The sequence below is a fragment of the Mus musculus genome, chromosome 5 (assembly GCF_000001635.26).
Source record: "Mus musculus strain C57BL/6J chromosome 5, GRCm38.p6 C57BL/6J".
Lineage (NCBI taxonomy): Eukaryota > Metazoa > Chordata > Mammalia > Rodentia > Muridae > Mus > Mus musculus.
Window position 1 is genome coordinate 11,374,509 of NC_000071.6, and position 23,614 is coordinate 11,398,122.

Below are 23,614 nucleotides of genomic sequence, written 5' to 3' on the forward strand. Positions count from 1 at the left end.
TATGTCTCCATCAAATCTTTCTCTTCAAGGCTCAAAGAACTTTGTTGAAGAGGCAAAAGACATATTGCACGATCCGGTGGAAATTGAGTACCTCAAGAAATAATGTCTTTGCCTGGTGTGGTGGTGCACGCCTTTAATCCCAGCACTAGGGAGGCAGAGGCAGGCAGGTTTCTGAGTTCGAGGTCAGCCTGGTCTACAAAGTGAGTTCCAGGACAGCCAGGGCTATACAGAGAAACCCTGTCTCAGAAAAACAAACAAATAAACAAACTAACAAAAAACCCAACAACAACAAAAGAACAAAAACAAAAGAAATAATGCCCTCAAGACAAAATACAGCTGATAAACTTATGAACACAACTGTTATTTGCTAGGTTATGACTCAAATGGAAAATTCCAATTATGTATCCACAATAACGTTATGTGTATTTATAACGAGACAAGACAGATAATCATATAATTACTTCTCTCTAAGTCTCATAAAGCTGTTATACCACTTGGCAAGTTGGGATAAAAGAAAAAAAATTTTAAACACTTCTGAGGTGGAGAATTTACTTTTGTGGTCCTGTCTATTTCTTGAGTCTTATGCTTTTTGAACCTTGGTTAGCACCTCTTTCCTTAGATAGGAAAATTTTTCTCTGATTTCTACAAATCATTTGAGTTACAACATAAGAAAAGTCTCTAGTATATATTGCCAACACATAATTTAGATACAAAATTAACTATCTCATATTCAATGTAAAAGTTGTGTTTTTGCATTGACAATATTATACACTGGAGCTTTTCTTAAAGACTATGTGGCTGTATTTTTGTAATTAGATGAATCTATTTTTTGTTTTTAATACTTCATTATAAGCATATTACACAGGTAACCACTATTTGGATAGTTATTTGGTCATCTTTCCTTTAATTAGAGACTTAAGTCATAGAGATTTCTATTGTATTATTTGTACTTTCCATAAATTGTTGAGGATTTTGTTATCAGAAAATTCCATGAATTTTTCAACTTGTGTTTTTATATTACATGAACATTAGTAAATTACATATTCTGATTTTTCTCACAGAATGTCTGTATTGTGGTGATTTAAATATTTGACCACATAGATTGATGTCTTTGAATGAATGGAAGTATTAGGAGATGTGGTTTTCTTGGAGTAGGTGTGGCCTTGTTGGAGAAAGTGTGTTACTGTGTGGGTGGACTTTGAAATGTCATATGCTCAAGTTATGTCCACTATAGAATGATCTCATTCTACTGTCTGTGGACCAAGACTTAGAACTTTCAATGCCTTCCTGAGCACCATGCCTGCCATGGTTCCTGCATTAATAATAGACTGAACCTCTGAAACTCTAAGCTAGACCCAAATTAAATGTCTTCCCTTAGAAAGGTTTCCATGGTCATGTCTCATCACAGCAATAGAAACCCTAAGACTATTATAATGGATGGAACTTCCCTTCCATTATAACTTGATATAATCCATTATCTTAAAAATATCATGTAATCACAGTTTTGAAAACAAAAGTTCTATATATGTAGTTTTGATGGGGTTTTTATATCAGAAATAGGTATGTGTATGATTTATTGACAGTGTTTGAGATTTCTTCCCATCTCATATGTTCATAAAATTTCTAACATATTTTTTCATGTGTCTTTTTTCCATTTATTTACAACTCATACATTATCATGCTTTTTCCTACAGTACAGCTTTTGCTATGTTTTAACTTTATTTTCATTCTTTTAGTAGCTTATGTTTTCTAAAATAAGAAAACTTTGAGGCAGGCAGATTTCTGAGTTCAAGTCCAGTCTGGTCTACAGAGTGAGTTCCAGGACATCCAGGAATGCACAAAGAAACCATGCCTTGAAAAATTAAAAATCAATAAAAGAAAAAGAAAAATTAAGAAAAGAAAACTTTAAATTGTTTGCCAGCTGAGAATAAAAAAGTAGGTGTCTTGTGGTTTGCTAAATATACACTTGAATGCTGGGTCCTCATTTTAAAAGATGAAGAGCTACTTTCTGGTAAAGATGCTGTACTTGGTTCAACTATGAATGACATTGTTTTGTACAGAAACTAGCACATCCTTGAAACTCAGTGTGACCATGTAGTAATAACTGGCCAAATCAGAGCAAGCAGAACTCTAAGCCTGTAGCCAAATAGATTTAACTTTATATGCTTGTTTCATAGAAGGGAGCTCATAAAAGAGAGCTTTTGCAAGTAAACTACAGGAACCTCCATTTGTATTAAACTTAATTTGAAAGTCATTGGAGAACTCAAAGATTGCAGAGTAAGATCACTTGATTACATTAGTAAGATCACTTGAAAGAATGACAGTGCAATTCAAAGATAAGGAACTAGAATTTAAAGGACCTAATTACTAAAGCAGCATGTAGAACTTACGTACAATATGACTGTATAGATTTATAATAGTTATGTATATATATATATATATGATATAGATTAGATATAGATACATATATTTAGGTATATACATATAATGAGGATTTATGAACCAACTGGATGTATACATACAACTATTATTGGAATATGTACATTTTAAGAAGAATGTTAGATTCAAATTAAATTTGGGGTACAGGTCTAAACAGACAGGTATTTTTAGAGAGATTTCAAATGGATGAGAAACAGTTAAATGTTCAACATTTTTAACTATCATGAAAATGCAAATCAAAATGGCCCAAAGATTCCATATTATACCTGCCAGAATGGCAAAGATAAACAGCCCAAATGACTGCTCATGTTGGCAAGGATGTAGAGCAAGGCAAAGAACTTCACCAGTGGTGGTGGGACGGCAAACTTGTACATCCACTGTCAATCAATTTGGTCATTCCACAGAAAATCATTGAAAATTGATATCTGTCATGAAACAGCTATACCACTTTTGGTCACATACCCCAATGATACCCTATCCTGCCACCAGAACATTTTTTTTAAAATTATGTTCATAGCTTTATTCATAATACGCAGAAACTGGAAATAATCTAGATATCCCTGAACTGAAAATGGATGAAGAAAATGTGATACATTTACCTAATGGATTATTTCACAGGTATTAGAGAAAACTGACATCAAGAAATTTACAGGCAAATGGGTTGAAATAGGAAAAATATCATCCTGAGCAAGGAAACAAAGACACATAAATACAAACATATGTACTCACTTACAATTGCATATTAGCTATTAAATGAAGGATATTCACTTATGTCTAGGGAGAAGAATTACAATAGATTGAGTGATTGAACTCAGGGCAGGTAGTGGTGGGTAAAGGAGGGTTAAGGTGGGAAGGAAAGGATGGAGGCAGAGAGTAGTGGGAGAGATGAGTGAAATGTGTAAGCATTTAGGAGTAATGTGGAAACTTCATCGAGTGGAAACTTCCTGGAACCTGTGAAGGTAACCCTAGCAAGGACTCCTAGTAATAGAGGATATGGAGCCTGAACTGGTCATCTTCTGTGACCAGGTTAGGCTCTGGATGGGAGAATAGGACACCAACCCAGACACAAAATCTATCAACCTATCCTACCTGCAAGAAGCACTGTGGTAGTGGTGGCTCAGAGCTTGTGGGAATGGCCAACCAATGACTGGTCTAACTTGAGGGAATTGTTTCATTTTGAAATTTGAAAAAAAAAAGCAGTTTTGACATTCCAATATATTATGTTACCTCACTAAAAACCCATTATTATAAAGGCCAATTGGACATAGATAGCATCTTACAAAATGATGAGTCAAAGCCAACATTCTGATCTGTCTAGAGCATCATTATTTTGAGAAATGAAATATTTCATTATTTACTCCAACCAATTTAACAGAAAGTGCAGAGCAGTCTACACGATGTTCTTTTTTAAACATATATTTTCAATAAAAGCTAGAATGGTACATGAATAAAATACACTGTAGGTGTTATATTTTGACTATACTTCTGGACAAGGGAATTATCACATACATATAGAAAACATTTTTCTGTAAAGCTGTATTTAGAGTACAGTATGTTGTCCATGTTGTAGTATATGCACATCCATGTAGAAATCATTGCTGTATACAGTGGAGGGATACTAAAAATATTTGAGAATTGGATTCCCCCCCCATTTTATTGAAAATGTTTTTCTTCCAATATATTTTATGCCTATTACCCTTCTTCAGTTCTTCCCATTTCCTGCTCTTCTTCCTTTCAAACCGACTTAATTTTTTTTTCTTTCTGAAACACTGATGTATGAGATAGGTCAGAGTGTTGGCTTTTGCTCATGTTTTTAGTAGATTCTATCCATTCCTGATTGGTCTTTATGACTCTGAGTTTGTAGTGAGGCTACATATTATGTTGCTTAATGAAAAGGTAAAGTTAAGTGATTCAGGAGAAGGCTTGTGTCAAAAGGGGGATATGAAGTAGAAAGAAGCACACTAGGAACATATGGAAGACAGTAGCAAATCTAGATAAAGAAATACAACAATAATAAATAAAAGGAACCATGAAAAGGAGTGTAATCTTCTACAGTCATGATGTTAACAATGCGTGTGTTTACCTGATTCAAATAAAGGACTTGTTATGAGAAAAGTTGGCTATATTAAAAAATACTTCAAATCTTCAGTGTCTTGAAAATGTTTACATAGTAAAATCCAGTCTTCAGCATCATGCTATTGGGAAGTGACAGGAACTGGTGAAGCTAGGGAGATACAAGGAAACAATAACAAATGTAGCATTACAAGGCAAAGCACAGGTGAAAGTTCAAGTCTTGAAAGGAGGTCAGATGCAGGTAAGAGTCAAGATGTGACCAGTCATTCCTTTAAGATGTCTCCTATTTTATTTATGAACAGAAACCAAAAATTCTGACATTGTAGACCTTTTCCATTTCAGGTGTTATGCACAGAACTGTGCAAAGAAGTTAAGGCACTCCGAATAGGAATACCAAATTAAACAACATAACAATGAATAATTCCAAACAAGGAGACAAAGGGCAAAATTAGTGTTTTACTTAGCCTAATTTACACAACAGATTTGAAACCAAAGCCCCTTGAAAAGTCAGTTCTTCTGTGTGTCCTATACAATGTATTAGACATGAACACAATTATAGGCCCAAAGACTGAGCTCAAGTAATTTTGAGCCTCATAAAGAATGTGATAAGCATCACTGAAGACATGGACAATAGTCACTGGACCTCATAGCTTCCTCAGAGGCTGACTGTGCTATAATCTTAGTTGGTGACTTGCTGTTCAGGTAAAAAAAAAATGTTTTCTGTTCTAGTTCTGGAAATCTCTCAAGTTTCTTACATGATTTGGTGTTTTTTCTATAAACAATGTTATTCAAATGATCATTATATATCAATTATGAAATGAAACATAATCATATCTTAGAATAAATAAGATAATTAAAGGACCAGTGTCTTTTTATCACAAATTTCTATCATACTTCAAATGACAGTGCATGCCAGAAATGTAGTCCCTTCTCCAGTTTTAACTATCATACAAAATTACAAACTAGAGGAATACTTATTTGCTTGGATCTTTGCTTTTAGGGGTAGTAACCTAATCCCGATTTTAATTGATAATCATTACAGATGTCATATATGAGGTTCTTTAATAAGACTATCAGTTAAAATAGTGGATTTTACTTTAATCATTACTTTGAAGCTCATATATTTATGAGCTTTTATAAGTATGTGTCAATTTAAATATTTATGAATATATAATATTACATTTGAGTTATGATACATATAAAATCTTGACTAAATACATATCCTTATATTTCATGACGTGTTATTCAGGATTAACAAAACAATGAATTTCTGTTATTGATGGCAACATGGGTAGAGAGAGAACATTATGTTCTTTGAAAAATCCTGAAATTGACGATCAGAGCCACATGAATGTGATCATATGAGTAATCTAAAATGATAAGAATAGAATGGTGGATACCAGGGAAAAGTGGAAGAGAGGGTGTCATGTCAGAAGTTGATTACTCTGTTTAAGTTGTAATTCGTGGCAAGAAATTTGGAATGCTGTTGCATAGTATGGTAACTGTGAATGATGTGTAAATGATGATAGTTTTTATATTTTGTAAATCTGTAAGGAAAAGTTTGAATGAAATCATATAACTAAAACGTAGGGTTTATAGAAAATAGGTACTCTCAAGTTTAAACATATCATACAATATGTTTACATTTCAAAACAGGGTTGTGACCAATTATATTAGCAATTTTATATTCCAGAAAATAATCTTAAATTAAAACCTAAAATAATTTGGTGTCCATATTTGTTTATCAAGTAGTAACTAAATATAAATATTATAAGGTTAATATATTAATACATTTATGACATCATATTTATCAAATTATTTGTGATTAATAACGCAAATGATGCAGTAAGTCATAAAGTTAACAGTTATGTAACTAACTGACAATTTTAAAAGGGGGAATTCAATTATAAATGTGAAAATTAGCTCTCCTGTGGAAATTAATAATGATGAATGTCCCAATTTATTTTAGTGCTACGTGGTATTTTCATTTGTCATGATTTAACATAGTGTCTGCTGTAGCTTCGATGGAAGTTACAAGAATAGAGGGACATACAATTGTAGAAGATTTAATCACTGACTGGGAGACATCCAACCCTAACTGATACATGTGGAACCCAACCCAACACTCAGGGAAGCCCCCAGAAGAGGTGATGGAAAGATTTTAGGAGGCAGAAGACAAATATGCCTGCTTTAAACTAACATCTTTTAGATCTATTCTAGAGGGCTGATCCCAGAATAAACTTGTTTGATATACTTAGTGCAGGCAGTAGCCATGTAAATTCGTGTTCTGCTTTGTGTTTGGCATGTTCCTTTCTTACACTCGCAGGATAGAGAGTTCCTGTGTTCATGAACTGATGTTGTGCTACCATACGTTCCTTGACTTTTCTTATCCTTTGGATCCTTTTTAACTTCTTTTCTTTATTTTAACTTCTAATGCTTCATCATCTCTTCTTTAACAGATATTGAAGTGTTAACATCAGATTATATTTTTAAAGTAGAATAATCATGCCAAGGTTGCATGAAATATGAGTGAAATGTGTGGTGAAGTGATTTTTAGATGTGAAGTATTAAACAATACTCCATAAATAACAGGCAGTGAGTAAATAGTGGATTTTAAATTGTCTCATGGTTCAAATGTTGTAAGACATGATAAAGAACAAGAAAGTGAATTATTATACCCTGTTACTCTGTTTCAAATCTACTCTCTTTTGTAATTTCAAAGAAAGCATTTACTTAAAATCAATTTAAGAGCATAAATGCATGTCTAAGAACAAATTTGATAGACACTGTAATTTTTCAATCATCAGGAGAATCAAGTAACTTAATGGAAAGGAAATCTTAATTTGCTTATGAATTACTGAGCTACAAACTCTTGCTGTGCTTTAACTTATGTGTGGTTGTCTCAGACTGCCTGGCCCACAATCACTGATCATCTCAAAAATAAATTCTAATAGGAAGATCTATGGACCCTGGGGCAAACCATTTTTATTTCCAAAGAGGATAGAAATGGAGCATGGTATTATGAATCCTAAAACAAAACAAGACAAAAGCCCAAGGCCTCTTTCACTGGCACTCGTGCACATGAAATACTGCTACCATGGGACTAAGGCAATTGCTTCCTTCTCTTCTCTGAAATGATTCAGCCAATAGCCTTCTGCTAATGTCTTTTACTTTACAGTTTAAAAACATCAACATGATAACAACCAGTTGTGCCAGCACCAATTGTTGAAAATGATGTCTTTCTTCCACTGGATGGTTTTAGCTCCCTTGTCGAAGATCAAGTGACCATAGGTGTGTGGGTTCATTTCTGGGTCTTCAATTCTATTCCATTGGTCTACTTGTCTGTCTCTATACCAGTACCATGCAGTTCTTATCACAATTGCTCTGTAGTAAAGCTTTAGTTCAGGCATGGTGATTCCACCAGAGGTTCTTTTATCCTTGAGAAGAGTTTTTGCTATCCTAGGTTTTTTGTTATTCCCGATGAATTTGCAAATTGCTCCTTCTAATTCGTTGAAGAATTGAGTTGGAATTTTGATGGGGATTGCATTGAATCTGTAGATTGCTTTTGGCAAGATAGCCATTTTTACAATGTTGATCCTGCCAATCCATGAGCATGGGAGATCCTTCCATCTCCTGAGATCTTCTTTAATTTCTTTCTTCAGAGACTTGAAGTTTTTATCATACAGATCTTTCACTTCCTTAGTTAGAGTCACGCCGAGATATTTTATATTATTTGTGACTATTGAGAAGGGTGTTGTTTCCCTAATTTCTTTCTCAGCCTATCTTGTGAGACTATGCCGGGGCCTAGCAAACACAGAAGTGGATGCTCACAGTCAGCTAATGGATGGATCACAGGGCTCCCAATGGAGGAGCTAGAGAAAGTACCCAAGGAGCTAAAGGGATCTGCAACCCTATAGATGGAACAACATTATGAACTAACCAGTACCCCGGAGCTCTTGACTCTAGCTGCATATGTATCAAAAGATGGCCTAGTCGGCCATCACTGGAAAGAGAGGCCCATTGGACACGCAAACTTTATATGCCCCAGTACAGGGGAGCGCCAGGGCCAAAAAGGGGGAGTGGGTGGTTAGGGGAGTGGGGTGGGTGGGTATGGGGGACTTTTGGTATAGCATTGGAAATGTAAATGAGCTAAATACCTAATAAAAATTTAAAAAAAATAAATAAATGTTCCTGTGTCTAGCTTAAAAAAAATAAAATAAAATAAAAACATCAACATTAGAGTTGGTACCACTGACTTTTTAATAAATTCTTTTGCTTCAAAAACTAGCATTGCTCTGTAGAGAGAACAGACCAGATTCTACCTCAGCAGTTCTTATATTTCCCCAGCACCAAAGAGCCTGTTCATTTTCCATGAAAGTTATGTTTTATTACTACAATTTCATGCACATCCTATCATGAGTTATATTTAAAGACTGACTAATTCAGCTTCAGATTTGACTATCCAGAGAAACAAAAGTAGTATTATTCCATATTATAGAATAAATTCAGATTTGTCTTAATTCTCTTACAATCTATTTTCTAAAACTTCAAATATTTTTGAGATTATAGTAACATTATTTTCCCCACTTCTAAGTCTACTATATACCTCTGTCTCAGCTATCTTCAAATTCATGATTTTTCTCTTTAATTATGTTTGTATATGTGTGTGAAAACATACAAATATAGCCTGATCTGCCTATGCAATAGTTTTGTATGTGTATATTCTTGAGTGGTTTATTTAGTAATGGATACCCTAAGCAAGGACAACACTAACAGACATGATAGCCTGGACTAGGGAAAGGTAATGAGCCTCAAGTCTAGGCAAAGGATTATAAGCAAAAGTGGGATCAATGGTCTTCTCCAGGGAAGATCACACCTATTCTTAAATGCTTTAAAAATCGACTTACACCATGATCTGTTTGAGTGCTTAAAATTTTATAAAAGTGGCCTTTGTCACGGTGTCTCTTCATAGCAATAAAACCCTAACTAACACAGAAGTTGTTACCAGGGACTGAGGCATTGCTGTGATAGGCCTGGGCATTCTTTTGTTTGAGTTCAAGCTTTAAGTGGGGCTCAATGGGACCTACTAGTAGGAACAAGGGTGACAAGACAGCTGAAGGTTATTTGAAGCATGGGAGCTCGGCTTATGTGGTTTTAGACAAGAAGATTATTTTTATTGGACTAGAGAATGTTTTTGTTTTTTAATTTTTTATTTTTATTGCTTATTTTATTTATTTACATTTCAAAAGTTATTCCCCCTTCCCAGTTTCCCATTCACAACTCGCCATCCCCTCCTCCCTCCCCCTGCTTCCCCTATCCTGGATAATCAAGCCTCCACTGGACCAAGGACCTCCCCTCTCAGTGCAGCCAGACAAGGCAATCATCTGCTACATACCCAGAAGGAGCTGTGGGCTTCCCCTGTTTACTCTTTGGTTTGGGATTTAGTCCCTGGGAGCTTTAGAGGGCCCTGTTGGTTAATATTGTTGTTCTTCCTATGAGGCCGCAATCCCCTTCAGCTTACAGTCCTTGCCTTAACTTCTCCATTGGAGTCCCTGCACTCAGTCCAATGTTTGGTTGTGTACATCAGCATCTGTAATGGTCAGGCTCTGGCAGAGTCTCTTAGGGGACAGCTACACTGGGCTCCTGTAAGTAAGCACTTCTTAGCATCAGCAATAGTGTCTGAGTTTGATGTCAGCAGAGGGGATGTATCCCTAGGTAAGGCAGTCTCTTATGATATTTTGGCAAAGAATAAAACTGTTTTTTGTTTGTTTGTTGGTTTTTTGTATTTTGTTTTTTTGCATTTGTCCTAAAAGTCTACCTAAGGCTAAATTGAAGAGTTTTGGATTAATGACATTGGCAGAGGAAACCTCAAAGAGTTGACTCTGTTGTCTGGTTATTAGTGTTAATTCTCATAGAGATTTATAAGAAAACGTAGCAAGCTGAGTAAGGAAAAATACAAAATGTACACTATAATGGGAAAAGGAGCAACAGAAAGTGGAAATTTTCTGTTCTATGAGATAAAGACTAAAAAAAATCTTGATGTTAAAATGAAATAAAATGAGTGGTGACCTCATGGCAAGATGCCACCCAGCTAGGCTTCCAACTTGTCCAAAGAAATTCAATATAAATATAGGCCATGTTTTGGTGGTACACACCTCTAATCCCAGCACCCAGGAGACAGGGGTAAGTATATCTCTGTCTTTCAGGCTTGTCTGGTCTTTAGAGCACCCAAGTTTAGGCAGGGAAGGAAGCCAACCACAATAGAGAGCTATAAAACAGAAGCTTGAACAACCAGCCACGTTCTAGTGCCAGCAAGGTATAGAAGTTGGCAGCTTCAGCCATGTGGCTCTGCCTTTAGAATAAAGGATAGAACAAAGGGGTTATGGAGTCTCCCTCAAAAGATAAGGAAAATTTGCTGAGGCCATACATGTGTCAGAGATGTTCCCTACATTGATACCATTGTGTGAAGCTCTGAAAGTGAAGCCTAAATTGCATTGAAAACTCCAACATGTTGGAGATGACAGAACCACAGGATATCTGACAAGAAAACATGGAACAAGGAGTTGAAACAGCCAAAGAAAAAGAAGTACATTGCAGTCAATAAAGCTGAATGCCGTTGGAGATCTGAAGATCACTTTGACATTAGTTATGGACATGCAGAGTTGGGCGTTTGCCCAGCTGGTATTCTATCTCATTTGCTTCCAGTATATTCTCATTATGTTCCTGTTTTGGTTTTTTTTTTTTTTGGAATGGTAATATGCCATTATATATTGAAGGTATGTGATGTGCTTTAAGATTCTAATTTTATAGGTGATTACAGTTAAGAGATAGCCATGAGTCTCAAAAGAAACTTTTCACAGGGTCAAAACTGTCAGCCTAGCAGGGCATGGTGGCGCACAACTTTAATCCCAGCACTTGGGAGGCAGAGGCAGGTGGATATCTGAGTTTGAGGCCAGCCTGTTCTACAGAGTGAGTTCCAGGACAGTCAGGGCTATACAGAGAAACCCTGTCTCGAAAAACCAAAATAAACGAAAAACCTAAATAAATAAATAAATAAATAAATAAATAAAACTGTTAGCCGATGGCGCCTGTTGAAGTTGGACTAAAAGTATTTTGCATTATGATACAACTATCAGCCTATTGGGAACAGGGAGTATGGAATGTAGTAGTTTGAATTAAAATTTCCCTCAATAAGCCCATTGAGAGTGACACTATTAGGAGGAGCAACCTTGTTGGAGTATTATGGTCTTGTTGGAAAAAGTGCTTGTTGATCAAGATGTAGAACTCTCAGGGCCTTTTCTCTCCCCTTATCTGCCTTCATGCAACCATGCTTTCCTGCCAAGATTGTAATGGACTAAACTTTTGAACTGTAAGAAGCTTTAATTAAATGCATTCTATTATAAGAGTTGCCACTGTCATGGTATATTATTACACACAATAAAACCATAACTAAGACACTCTCATTAATTGTGTGTGTGTGTGTGTGTGTGTGTGTGTGTGTGTGTGTGTGTGTGTGTGTGTGTGTGAATGTATGTGTTTTAATTTGGTCAAAATGTGTTAACGGGGATGGAATAGAACCTGGAGAGTTACCACCTATAAAACATCAGCACAAATGCAAAGTATTAGCTGGCACAGATCACGTCTTAGGAACAGGTGGAAAAAATTTTGAACATAAAGAGAAAATCAATAATCGGAGAGAAACAGAAACCACAATTATTTGCTAGTGGCATTTACTTTATGTGATGTTCTGCCTGGCCAAATTTTCAAAGTATTTATTAAGATGTTGATAATCTGATGAAATTTGAAGTTAAGCAATTAATAAATGATGATTACAGAAAACCAAGGCTTCCTTGTGTGCCCGAGGGCAGCCTTGATAAATTTTCCAGCAATTACCATCTCTGATTACCACAAGGAAGCAGAATCTTAGAGCAGTGGAACAAAATTGCAATTTATTGTGCAAAGTGTACAAAATAGAGTCGGCACTAGGTTTTGGAAGAGAAAATTGTTGAAATCTACCCAACTTTATCAGAATTGAAATTTTTACTTATAAACCCTCATAATCATGAACTCTTACTGATATAAATACACATACTTCTTTCATTAGGCAACTATGATGTCCCATTTGAATAAGAGGCACCTATAGCTGATATATTCTAAGCAATGTTTGCATGGAGCTATTGCCTTGTCCCATGCTCTCAGTGGTTTTGACACTCACTTGGAGTTTATATAATAATCATTTTAAGTGTGGACTGATACGTTCAACGATAAAGTTCTGAAAAATAGAATGAGGAGAGTAACTTATCATTCTCAATGTGCTGGTTTTGCCACAATGGCTGAGACAAGTACATGGCTAATGTTCTAAGTCATTGTCTTGGCATACTAAGCCACAAGCTGTTTCTTTTTCTATGGAAGAGTGAGAATGTTTATATTCCACATGACTTTAGGAGTGCAGGTGACATTTATTCTTTAATTTTCAGACAAAGTGAGGAAGACACAAAAATACTCTTTTGTTGAAAATATGATATAATGATAAACTCAGAGAATCAAGGCAGAAAAAAAATAAACACTTTGACAAACAAACAAAATAGCCATCCTTATTTCATTGTTTTAAACATCAAGAGCTATTTTAGCATTAACACTGCCTGAGTCTCTGGAGATAATTGAATGAAATATATATTCTTTTAGATTTTTGATGAGTCATATTCAAAAACTTACTGGCAACTGTCGGGATGCATATGGGAAGAAATTATCTGGAAAGGTACCCACCCATATTTGGCCAGACATATTTAAGTCAGTGGTTTACAATGGACATAAAGCCATCATGATATACTAGACTGATAATATATAATTCCATTGCTGTATGCATAATCCTCTTTAAGTGTACTTTTATATATCTATATGCTTAAAGAATACAGTTTCTGTTTATACTTAGCATTGAGTTAATTTTTGTTATTACAAAAGTATAACACACTCAAAAACTCATAAGTTAATCCAAAATAAAAGCAAGCACACACATATTTGCTAATCCATATCTACAGATCCTTTGTGATTTTTGTCCTTCCCCTTTTCTTCCTCTATTTCACTATACAGAATACTAGTACACTGAATTTTGATATTTATTGTTAATTAAATTTGTTTTATCATATATCATAAATATCCTTAAATATGTATGATTAGTTGTTTTGAGTTTATAAATGCAGAAAAATATCTGAATTACATTTGCAAGGGTAAGTGACAACCACTTGAGTCATTGTGGAAAGATCAGCATCTAATCAATGACTTAAATTATTTTGGATATTTTCCCTAACACAATATGCTTGAGTTCTTATCTTTCTAAAATATGTATTAGCACATCAACTTGCTTGTACAAAGTACAAATATGGAGAAGTCATGAAGCCTGAGAAGAATTTTACTTTTCTCACTTTTGCTGTAAGTCTTAAAATTGTATTGTTTCAACAGTTGTCACCCAGCTGGGATTTCAAGATAGAAATAAAAATGACAACTTTGAATGGACTCCATATGGAAACCTGCTAGAGAGTGCAATGTTAATTAAAGAAGCTTCATTGGTCTCTCTGAAACACATACACAATTCCATTTCTTTATCAAGAAAAAAAAACAACAGCAGCTAGACAGTTTAAGTGCTTAGCATATCTGGAACCTGGGTATTGCCTCCTATGATCTTGTATTAAAATCCTTGACAAAAAAATCTCTTAAACAATGGGTTAATTTTAAGTTACAGTTCAGGATTAAACTCCACCACGGTGAAAAAAATTACAGTAGAAGAACCTGCCAGGAGTAGAGTATGAGGAAAACTCAGACTCGACAAACTTTCCTCTTTTTCAGTCCAAGATGCAAGCAAGAGGTACAGGATCCAAGCAAGAGGTACAGGATCCAAGCAAGAGGTATGCTACAATGTTAGGGTAGGTCAGCCTTTTCAATTAACCTAACCAAGATAATCACCCATAGGTGTGTACAGAGGCTAACCTAATCAAAATTACTCCCTGTAGCTGCCTGGAGGTTTCTTCTCAGGGTGATTGTAGCTTCTGCTAGGTTAATAAGTGCTGATATCCACAGACACCTTTATAGGTAGTACAGAAGTAAGAAGGTAAAATGTTTGTTATATAGGTACATTCCAGCTGTGGGCACTGGACAAAACTGCTGATTAATTATAGGCACCAGCTTTCTTATTTATATACCGTGGGTGATAAAATTATAAATTTAAGAGCTTATGGTAATGAAGAGCTAATTGTGTGAAGATAAGAAGAAAACACACATAAAGCAATTAGTAATTGTTAGTGATCTTGGATTCAGATTCCATCTTAGAGAACCTGATCCAGGGTTGAACTTGAGTTAACTAACAGTCTCCAGGTTACTCCCCTGGCAATCCACTTCCAACCACCATTCAGGAGGAAAGCAGAAGTGTATGGTTTGACTCCCAGCAGCAGCCAATTACGCTAAAGGCACCAAAAATTTTGTAATGGCCCCCACAATCGAATATGTGCCAGACTAGAACCTCCCTCACTTGCCTAACATGTTCTATAAAACCTTGTCCCACTGAGAACTAGGGACTTCTTCCTCCTGTTCTGCTGCATCAGAGTAGGTGGTGTGACCCAAGCTTTAGCTTGGAATAAAGAGATCCTAGTGTGATTGCTTCAGAGTTGACTCTTTGCTGGTCTTCTGGAGATCTCCAACAAGGCACAACAATGCATCATATTAGGAAAGCTTTCAGGATGTTATTAACTTATATTTTTTGTTCTGAATTAAACCCTCTGACAAGCAAGAATGTGTTACAGTTACATACACATAACTTCAAAGGTCTCTGGACCTTATTAGAAAGAGATCAAGTTTGCCTCTCTACTAGACTTCTCATTTTGAAATTACCATAAAATCTGATGATTATTCCATGGAAACTCTTTGTTTTTCTCATTTATCTCTTCAGTCCATGAGCTAAAGATTCATCTATGTCAGCTCTGTAAGGGGAAAACATAGGAAAAAAAATCAATAGATGAAGGAAATGACAATAAATAGGAAACATTATTTATTATTAACAATAATCGTATTAAATTTTATTATACATATATTCTTTGGCGGTATACATTTTAGTAATTTGTAAAAAATCAAAGCATTCAATCAAAATTCACAAAATTTACTTTGGGAAATGTAATTTGGTAACACAATTTATTCATATTGTGCATTAACAAACACTGAAAAACAGCAAAAAGCATAAGATATGCTACAGTGAATAATAAACACATCTGTAAAAGGAGAAGCTGTGGAAAGCATTTATTCAAAAGGCAAAGTTAGATACCCGTGTTCTTTAACCAAGTATTTCAACTGCTAAGTCCCAGGTTTCACTTGATAGTAGCTAGCTGAAGGCTTTCCTCATAGATTACATTTGGTAAACTCATGAAGATTTCTAATAACAGCCATCAGAGTGAAGCAGAAACCTACAGACTCTATGCTACTACAAAGTCTACAAAATAACTACCACAATATCAAAATGCTCAAATCATATGTTTGTTTTGATCTTGCTTTTGTTTATTTTTAAATTTATTGTTTTCCTTATTCACTTTACATCCTACTCACTGCTACCCCCTCCTGGTCACCCCTCCCCTTTTCCTCTGAGTGGGTGGAGCTCCCCTGGGTATCCTCTAATCTGGACACTTCTGCAGGGCTAGGCATCTCCTCTTCCAGTGAGACAAGACAAGGCAGCACAGCTAGAAGAACACGTCTCAAGTACAGCCAATAGCTTTTAGGACAGTCCCTGTTCTAGTTGTTCCAGGCCCAGATGAAGACTACCCTGCACATCTGCTACATATGGGTGGGGAGGTCTAGCAGGCACAGCCCATGTATGTTCTTTGATTGGTGGTAAAGACTCTTGAAAGCCTGAAGAGTCCAGGTTAGTTGACTCTGTTGGTCTTCCTGTGGAGTTTCTATCCCATTTCTGGCCCCGATCCTTCCTATTCTTCTATAAGAGTCGCCAAGCTCTAATATCTAAACTTTACAAAGAACTCAAATTTGTTTAAACTAAAAAAATGATAGAAGATATACTTTCTCCAAGAAAGTCTTGTATGAACGTCTAAGCAGCCTGTGATGGGCTATAGTCTAGTTATATAAAATATGAACCTAAATGAGTCTTTGAGGGTCTGTGGACAATAGCAAGACCTTTGTTGTGAGTTACTTCTTTGTTCTCATTTTGTTTCTTTAAATATTGGCTTGGTTTGGGTTTACTTAGGGAGAGAAAGAGAATACTTGTGCAATAATTAGTTTTAACTGTCAGCTTGAAAGAGTATAAAAACACCTCGAAAGAGATTCTCAATGAGGAATTTCCTCAATAATGTTGGTCTGTGGATATGACTGTTAGGAATTTTCTTAATTGTTTAATGGTGGTCGGAGCACTTACCTGGTTTAGTGGCTATTCCTGGTTGTCAACTTGACTATATTTGGAATGAACTACAATCCAGAATTGGAAGGCTCTCCAGTGACCCTTATCTGGAGGCTTGGAGATCCTTATCTGGATCTTGGTATGGAGATCTTGAGCCATAGTGGCTATGGATTGCAGAAGATCAAATCTCCGAGTTTAAGGAACAGAACTTTGATCTGGGCTACACCTTTTCATCTGGGATTAAGGGTGTGGTGGAACACACCTTTAATCTGAGCTACACCTTCTACTGGAGACAATATAAGGACATTGGAAGAAGGGAGTCTTGCTCCTTCACCTGCTTGCTGCATGAGACTGAGTAACTGCTAGATCCTTGGACTTCCATTCACAGCTGTGACTGAACAATTGTTGGGAATTGGGCTGCCGACTGTAAGTCATCAATAAATTCCTTTACTATATAGAGACTATCCTTAAGTTCTGTGACTCTAGAGAACCCTGACTAATACACCTTGAATATAGGGAGCACTCTTGGACTGAATAAACTGGGATTGATTGAAAAGGAAAGTCAGTTAAATACTTGAAGAATGCATCCATTTATTTTCTCTGCTCTAAGGTTGTGGAGCAATACTTTAACTTCCTTGCTATTTTGCCTTTCTTACTGACATGTACTCTAATCTAGAATTATCAGCTAAGGAAACTTTTCCTCTCATGTATATTGCTTTCTTTGGTAAGAATGTTTTGTCACAACCTGAAAGAAAAGAAGACAACTTTTATGAATTAAAATCAGCTATCCTCTTCCAAGAAGAATTCATCTTATTTTCTAATGATATTTTAAATTAAGGTACATGTTTCAAAAATCAAATTGCTAATGACTGGTTAAATGAATATATATTCTGCAATTTATTTTGCTTAATCTTTACTGTCTTTATGTTTAATTCCAATAAAATTAGATGAATATTGATTTTGCTACTATATAATTGTAACATTATATAATTATATAAAAAGTTTCTAACCAGTATCTTCAAAGCTCCTTGGAATTATACCACCAGTCAAAGAAACACATGGTGGAACTTGTGGCTCTAGCTATATTCATAGCAGAGGATGGCCTAGTCAGTCATCAATAGGAGGAGAAGCCCTTGGTCCTGTGAAGGCTCTATGCCCCAGTATAGGGGAATGCCAGGGCCAGGAATGGGAGTGGGTGGGTTGTGGAGCAGGGGGAGAGGGTAGCGGATAGAGGATTTTCAGAGGGGAAACTAGGAAAGGAGATAACATTTGAAATATAAATAAAGAAGATATCTTATTAAAGAAAAACCTTAAAAAATGTTAAATAAATATAACCTTTTCTTTTCTTAGTTGCTACTTTTAATTTTATAACCAAAATTTCTGTTATCTTTTTCCTCTTTTTTACATTATTTTTATTTTACACTGCTAACTCATTCCTAATTGAATTAAGCGTCTATGTCACATAGAAAAAGAATATCATAGAAAAAATGAGATATTTTATTAAGCTCTTCATGGGATTCCTACGCATGGCACTGACCTAGGTTTACAGACTCCTATATTCACTCTAGTGAAGTAGTATAACTCAAAACAGCAAATTCAATAAGCATAACTTCATCATAAAGAACTTTTCAGGGACATACTGTGTGTGTAATATGTACATATATGAATAAGGAACAATCTTTATCTGCAAGGAACTCACAACATTTAATGTTCTCTTATAAACCACTGTATGTTATCACATTTGCGCATGACTTAAGGAATGTGTGTCACATATCTTCCATCCACATGAGAATCTACACTGTAAGCTGATCTCTCACAATTCTCTGACCAAAGTTGCAGTTGCATATTTTGGATCAAGTGTATCCATAGTCCATTGAAACATCTTTTTCATAAAAATACAAAACTGTGTCTGATGTGCTTATTTCATAATTGCTCGTCTTATCTCTAAATCTTATGAAATTTGAGAGTAAAGGATAAGAACAACTCTCGTAGGAGTCATGGGCATCACAATCGCTTACATCAATTTCTAGTTCAGGAATGTGAGCTGCAGAAATACTGTCTGGTACCAAATTTTCACGGAAATATGAGAAAGTTTGTAGGTTCTGATGAACAAAATTAAAAATTCAAATGTGCAAAGCTATTTCAATGACAGAAATAGTATACTCAAGATGCAATGAAAGTCCAATGGGCATTTCTCAATCTAACTGATAAGAAATCTGGGCATTATCCAGGGTAATCAGTATAAAATTCACTATTTTAAAGAAGTATTTAATTAAAGAATGCATTGATATCTACAAAATCAAGGTGTGGGAATTCTCAAAACCAAGCAACGTGTATTCTGCTCCACAACTTACTAAATAGTATGCACAATCATCTTCCTAAATCTTTCATTTTTATCTTACACTCAATGTATTTTCTTTGCAGGTATGGCAATGTAGTTTTCATCTAACACTTTAACATTCAAGCTATATTGTTCTCCATTTCAAGTAATTATTACAAGCTACTTTTGTGTATATTAAAGTCTTAGGAAATACCCAGCCCACCACAAGCATGACATCTTACAAACAGCCTTCAGGGTTTCTCTGACAGCCTGTGAGACATGGCACACCTGGCAACAGTGAGTTGTGCCCTGATTTTTGGCAACATAGCTTCAAAAGCCAAGAACATGAGTATTAGGGGGAACTCTCCATATAGTCTAAAAGAATGTCAATTATTGTGTGAATGAGATCTCTAAGTTTGTTTCCACATTCATAGCATGTGAATTTTTCTTTTTTTTTTTTTTCCATTTTTTATTAGGTATTTAACTCATTTACATTTCCAATGCTATACCAAAAGTCCCCCATATCCACCCACCCCCACTCCCCTGCCCACCCACTCCCCCTTTTTGGCCCTGGTATTCCCCTGTACTGGGGCATATAAAGTTTGCAAGTCCAATGGGCCTCTCTTTCCAGTGATGGCCGACTAGGCCATCTTTTGATATATATGCAGCTAGAGTCAAGAGCTCCGGGGTACTGGTTAGCTCATAATGTTGTTCCACCTATAGGGTTGCAGATCCCTTTAGCTCCTTGGCTACTTTCTCTAGCTCCTCCATTGGGAGCCCTATGATCCATCCATTAGCTGACTGTGAGCATCCACTTCTGTGTTTGCTGGGCCCCGGCATAGTCTCACAAGAGACAGCTACATCTGCGTCCTTTCAATAAAATCTTGCTAGTGTATGCAATGGTGTCAGCGTTTGGATGCTGATTATGGGGTGGATCCCTGGCTATGGCTATGGCAGTCTCTACATGGTCCATCCTTTCATCTCAGCTCCAAACTCCGTCTCTGTAACTCCTTCCATGGGTGTTTTGTTCCCAAATCTAAGGAGGGGCATAGTGTCCACACTTCAGTCTTCATTCTCCTTGAGTTTCATGTGTTTAGCAAATTATATCTTATATCTTGGGTATCCTAGGTTTGGGGCTAATATCCACTTATCAGTGAATACATATAGTGTGAGTTTCTTTGTGAATGTGTTACCTCACTCAGGATGATGCCCTCCAGGTCCATCCATTTGGCTAGGAATTTCATAAATTCATTCTTTTTAATAGCTGAGTAGTACTCCATTGTGTAGATGTACCACATTTTCTGTATCCATTCCTCTGTTGAGGGGCATCTAGGTTCTTTCCAGCTTCTGGCTATTATAAATAAGGCTGCTATGAACATAGTGGAGCATGTGTCCTTCTTACCTGTTGGGGCATCTTCTGGATATATGCCCAGGAGAGGTATTGCTGGATCCTCCGGTAGTACTATGTCCAGTTTTCTGAGGAACCGCCAGACTGATTTCCAGAGTGGTTGTACATGGCACACCTGGCAACAGTGAGTTGTGCCCTGATTTTTGGCAACATAGCTTCAAAAGCCAAGAACATGAGTATTAGGGGGAACTCTTGGTACAGTCTAAAAGAATGTTGATTATTGTGTGAGTGAGATCTCTAAGTTTGTTTCCACATTCATAGCATGTGAATTTTTCTTATTTTGTTCCCGTTGTGATCAGATACTTACACACAGGAAGACTCCTGCAAGGAGGTTCTCTATTCATGTGAAAATTCACATCTCAAGGATAGGCTTTCATTCTAAGGCAGTTTTTTGTTTGTTTTGTTTTGTTTTGTTTTGTTTTGTTTTGTTATTTTCAAAAAAGTTCTGTGCCCTCCCGTTCAGTCCTGAGCAGGCTAATCAGACCTTAACTGTTTGCCACAGTCCATCTTCCACCAAACTGGCTGGAGTCTTCTGACCTAGATAAAAATCTCCTGCCTTGCCCACCTGCAGAAGCAGACTGCCTGCTGAGCTGCTGAGCTTCTTCTGCCACAGAATCCAGCTGAAACCAAGCAACACAACCTAGCTGAAACAAAGGATGAGTCTTTGGGTTTCCCCTATATAAACACACAGCTGAAAATTAAACTTTGAGCCTTGATCAGAGAACCTTTTCTTGGCTTCCTTCTTCTCTTGCCTGCCCATCCTATTTCATTCCCAACCTCCCTTTCAGGTATACCCAGTTCTTCGTGGCCCCTGAACGGCTACAAAATTCTCTTGAAATTTTAAGGCATTTTAATAATGCCAAGCTTAATCTTTATTTCTAGTCATTTAGTCATTATGTTCATGATAAATCTGTCTTCCAAGAAGGAATAGTAAACAGTTTCCTATGGATGTAGCATCATGGAAAGTTACAATAGCAACATCATCATATCACTTGGGACCATGGGGCATGCCCTCTTGCACATACATTATTTGGGCAATGCTCTCTGAGTGATAAGAAATATTATTTTTTATTAATCATTTTATTCACTTACATTTCAAACGATATACCCTTTACCGGTTACCCCTTCACAACCCCCCCCCCATCCTATCCCTCTTCTCCCCCATCCCCTTTGCCTCTACGAGGGAGTTCCTCTACCCACTCACCCACTCCTGCTTCACTGCTCTAGCATTACCCTATGCTGGGGCATCAAGACTCCACAGGACCAAGGACCTCTCTTCCCATTTATTTCAGATAAGGCCTTCGTCTGCTACATATGTATCATGAGGGAGTCATGGCTCCCTCCTGTATACTCTTTGGTTGGCAGTCTAATACCTGGAAGCTCTGGGTGGTCCAATTAGTTAATATTGTTCTTCCTATGAGATTACAATCCCCTTCAGCTCCTAAGGTCTTTCTCCTACCTCTTCCTTAGGGGTCCCTGGGCTCCTTCTGATGGTTGGCTCTATCTGCATCTGAATTGGTCAGGTACTTGTACAACCTCTCAGGGAACAGCCAATACTGAGCTCCTATCAGTAAGCAGTTATTGTAGTCAGCAATAAGTGATATGTAACTGAAGTTTAATAGCCAAAACTGTTTAGTAACTTACACAGCTAAAAAAAAAAAATAAATGAATGGGAGATATAAGAATACATTATACTAAGTATATATTCAATGTGTAAGTGAATCTGCATGTAAATTCTCAGAGAATAGGATTGTACTTACATACTTTAGGGTAAAAATTATTCTTAAAGTCATCCCTAAGACTCTACTCCACATGAATGAGAGGTGAATTTAGTACTCATTTCAAAGAGCATGCATTTCCTTAAGTAATTTTCTTGAGAGAAAGAATGTGGGATTTATAAGAGAAACCACAGGCAAAGAATGATGCTACTTTAAGAAATACAAAATTTTTTTAGAAGTTCTTCCTACCATACAGCATATTAACCTATAATGCTTTGATCTTTACTTGATTACATGCACTCATGGCATTATTGAAATTCAGTATAAACTTTGGTTGTGTCTAGTTTATCCAGCTATCTCATCTTTTATCAATCACTTAGTGGGGGAAGAAGGAAAAGCTTCGTTCACATGGTACTTTTACTTGCCATTGTCTTTTGGATTCTCATCACAGGTTTATTTTATTTTATTTTTATTTTTTTGACAAAGAAGTTGGGACCACATCCATTCACTAGAATGTCATATCAAAAGAATATTTCTGCATGAAACACTAAAGATTAGAACAGGCAATATATAGTCCAAGGATACTGATGCAATTCTATAGAAACAGCCTTCCAGAAGCAGAGGCAGGATAGCAAGTTCAAGGTGGTTTTGTTTTGCTGAGTTTCAACCTAGTCTGGGACTCTGTAGCAAAACTTTGTATCAACATGACAAAATAAGTATATAATTCCTTATGAAACATGGATGAGTCTAATGAACATTGTCTTAGAAGAACTAAGTCAGACAAGGGAATAAACTGGAGGTGTGATTTAGAGATAATTAACCACATTAAATTAGAAAAAAGAATAGAACGCACAAGGGACTGAGGTGTTTGTGGTACAGATTGGAGGCTTTAGTCAAAAGCAAAAAAAAAAAAAAGCCACATTTATTTATTAGTTAAATCTAAACATCTTTAAGTGGATTTATAATCAAACAACGTAGAATTTAGTAGACATTTGTGAAGAGTAAATGCAGATCAAAAGAGTAAACTCTTTAGCCCATTTTGATGTGACCAGAAATTGGATATTTGCACCTGTTTGGCACCACACAGCTCACTGAAATCATTAATCAGGTCAAACACTCACACACTCATTACATGACCCGCTCCAATTTTAACCTAATAGTTGATTTTAATCAGGCAACCAAAGAAAGTATACCTTGTCAAGGCACCATCATGCAAAGGAAATCAACTCAGTAAATCATTTAAACTTTTAAATCCCTCAAGTTGTGCTCAG

The 23,614-nt window shown here is 36.2% G+C and overlaps 1 long non-coding RNA gene across 6 annotated transcripts in view; it reads right to left on the reverse strand.

Annotated features, from left to right (window-relative positions):
- The window catches only part of 1700108N06Rik, a 67,016-nt gene that overhangs the window by 26,046 nt on the left and 17,356 nt on the right, over nt 1–23,614 (reverse strand). For 4 of the 6 annotated variants that reach the window (XR_003955851.1, XR_003955850.1, XR_003955853.1 and 1 more), the window contains 4 exons: nt 22,085–22,189; nt 21,191–21,245; nt 15,394–15,482; nt 4,523–4,663 (listed from right to left, as the gene is read on the reverse strand). This is a non-coding gene — a long non-coding RNA (RIKEN cDNA 1700108N06 gene). Of the gene's footprint in view, nt 1–4,522; nt 4,664–15,337; nt 15,370–15,393; nt 15,483–17,402; nt 17,643–21,190; nt 21,246–22,084; nt 22,190–23,614 lie in introns of those variants that run through there. The other 2 variants (XR_003955852.1, XR_003955854.1) reach the window with 2 other exon arrangements.